This window comes from Lepisosteus oculatus, chromosome 14 (genome assembly GCF_040954835.1).
Source record: "Lepisosteus oculatus isolate fLepOcu1 chromosome 14, fLepOcu1.hap2, whole genome shotgun sequence".
Classification (NCBI taxonomy): domain Eukaryota; kingdom Metazoa; phylum Chordata; class Actinopteri; order Semionotiformes; family Lepisosteidae; genus Lepisosteus; species Lepisosteus oculatus.
The window spans coordinates 16,800,070-16,802,569 of record NC_090709.1 but is presented as its reverse complement, the minus strand read 5'-3'; the positions used below and the strand labels follow the sequence as shown (position 1 = coordinate 16,802,569).

General features: G+C 52.0%; 4 non-coding genes and 1 pseudogene across 4 annotated transcripts in view; all 5 read left to right on the top strand.

Moving 5' to 3' along the window:
* The window catches only part of LOC138242774 (zinc finger and SCAN domain-containing protein 2-like), a 587,776-nt pseudogene that overhangs the window by 144,464 nt on the left and 440,812 nt on the right, over positions 1–2,500 (top strand).
* Positions 510–628, top strand: LOC138245449 (5S ribosomal RNA). Its single transcript, XR_011194059.1, has one exon. It is a non-coding gene; the product is annotated as a 5S ribosomal RNA (ribosomal RNA).
* On the top strand, positions 1,166–1,284 carry LOC138243934 (5S ribosomal RNA). Its single transcript, XR_011192548.1, has one exon. It is a non-coding gene; the product is annotated as a 5S ribosomal RNA (ribosomal RNA).
* LOC138216682 (5S ribosomal RNA) lies at positions 1,822–1,940 on the top strand. The gene has a single exon (XR_011180394.1). It is a non-coding gene; the product is annotated as a 5S ribosomal RNA (ribosomal RNA).
* LOC138217703 (5S ribosomal RNA) overlaps positions 2,478–2,500 on the top strand; it is a 119-nt gene continuing 96 nt past the window's right edge. The window contains exon 1 of the ribosomal RNA XR_011181415.1: positions 2,478–2,500. This exon is cut by the window's right edge and continues 96 nt beyond it. This is a non-coding gene — a ribosomal RNA (5S ribosomal RNA).

Sequence of the window (2,500 nt, the reverse complement as noted above, 5' to 3'; positions counted from 1 at the left end):
GCTCGCTCGCTCATTCCCCTGTTCACACGTGCAGTGCGGCTTGTCCGTCTGTTTATTTGTCAGCTTTGGCGAGACACGGGTGCTTGTGTATTAGCGTGAGCGTTTTTTATTCTGATCAGGAACAGTTTTACAAGTCCGCAAAGGATCGAGGAAAGGTTTATCGCCAGCTGAAAAGAGACACAGCGCTTCGGCTGTGGAGACTTGTTCGGCTGGCGTTCGGAGACTCGCGTTTTTCAGAATTTTATTGAGATTGTTTTCCACAGAGCTCAGATGTCAAAGCACAGCAGCAGCTCTCCACAGCGATCCTCTATAGCGCCCTTTCTCCCGCAGCTCCGTCCTCATTGGAAGGAAGCAAAAGTGAAAGGCTGAAGTGAAATAGAGCGGGGACGAAGGCAGTGAAGAGAGAGAACGTGGGAAGAAGAGAAAAACGCAAGGGAAAAAAGCAGCGTCGAAAAAGAGGTGACGGAGCTGTCCTCTCAATAAGAAGGGTGCCAGCGAGCCTTGCTCTCGCTTACGGCCACACCCCCTTGACCACGCCTGATCTCATCTGATCTTGGAAGCTAAACAGGGATGGGCCTGGTTAGTACTTGGATGGGAGACCGCCTGGGAATACCAGGTGCTGTAAGCTTTTAAGCGCAGGAGGCGCCGTATCCCCGCTCGCTCGCTCATTCCCCTGTTCACACGTGCAGTGCGGCTTGTCCGTCTGTTTATTTCTCAGCTTTGGCGAGACACGGGTGCTTGTGTATTAGCGTGAGCGTTTTTTATTCTGATCAGGAACAGTTTTACAAGTCCGCAAAGGATCGAGGAAAGGTTTATCGCCAGCTGAAAAGAGACACAGCGCTTCGGCTGTGGAGACTTGTTCGGCTGGCGTTCGGAGAGTCGCGTTTTTCAGAATTGTATTGAGATCGTTTTCCACAGAGCTCAGATGTCAAAGCACAGCAGCAGCTCTCCACAGCGATCCTCTATAGCGCCCTTTCTCCCGCAGCTCCGTCCTCATTGGAAGGAAGCAAGAGTGAAAGGCTGAAGTGAAATAGAGCGGGGACGAAGGCAGTGAAGAGAGAGAACGTGGGAAGAAGAGAAAAACGCAAGGGAAAAAAAGCAGCGTCGTAAAAGAGGTGACGGAGCTGTCCTCTCAATAAGAAGGGTGCCAGCGAGCCTTGCTCTCGCTTACGGCCACACCCCCTTGAGCACGCCTGATCTCGTCTGATCTCGGAAGCTAAACAGGGATGGGCCTGGTTAGTACTTGGATGGGAGACCGCCTGGGAATACCAGGTGCTGTAAGCTTTTAAGCGCAGGAGGCGCCCTATCCCCGCTCGCTCGCTCATTCCCCTGTTCACACGTGCAGTGTGGCTTGTCCGTCTGTTTATTTGTCAGCTTTGGCGAGACACGGGTGCTTGTGTATTAGCGTGAGTGTTTTTTATTCTGATCAGGAACAGTTTAACAAGTCCGCAAAGAATCGAGGAAAGGTTTATCGCCAGCTGAAAAGAGACACAGCGCATAGGCTGTGGAGACTTGTTCGGCTGGCGTTCGGAGAGTCGCGTTTTTCAGAATTGTATTGAGATCGTTTTCCACAGAGCTCAGATGTCAAAGCACAGCAGCAGCTCTCCACAGCGATCCTCTATAGCGCCCTTTCTCCCGCAGCTCAGTCCTCATTGGAAGGAAGCAAGAGTGAAAGGCTGAAGTGAAATAGAGCGGGGACGAAGGCAGTGAAGAGAGAGAACGTGGGAAGAAGAGAAAAACGCAAGGGAAAAAAAGCAGCGTCGTTAAAGAGGTGACGGAGCTGTCCTCTCAATAAGAAGGGTGCCAGCGAGCTTTGCTCTTGCTTACGGCCACTCCCCCTTGAGCACGCCTGATCTCGTCTGATCTCGGAAGCTAAACATGGATGGGCCTGGTTAGTACTTGGATGGGAGACCGCCTGGGAATACCAGGTGCTGTAAGCTTTTAAGCGCAGGAGGCGCCCTATCCCCGCTCGCTCGCTCATTCCCCTGTTCACACGTGCAGTGCGGCTTGTCCGTCTGTTTATTTGTCAGCTTTGGCGAGACACGGGTGCTTGTGTATTAGCGTGAGCGTTTTTTATTCTGATCAGGAACAGTTTTACAAGTCCGCAACGGATCGAGGAAAGGTTTATCGCCAGCTGAAAAGAGACACAGCGCTTCGGCTGTGGAGACTTGTTCGGCTGGCGTTCGGAGAGTCGCGTTTTTCAGAATTGTATTGAGATCGTTTTCCACAGAGCTCAGATGTCAAAGCACAGCAGCAGCTCTCCACAGCGATCCTCTATAGCGCCCTTTCTCCCGCAGCTCCGTCCTCATTGGAAGGAAGCAAAAGTGAAAGGCTGAAGTGAAATAGAGCGGGGACGAAGGCAGTGAAGAGAGAGAACGTGGGAAGAAGAGAAAAACGCAAGAGAAAAAAAGCAGCGTCGTAAAAGAGGTGACGGAGCTGTCCTCTCAATAAGAAGGGTGCCAGCGAGCCTTGCTCTCGCTTACGGCCACACCCCCTTGAC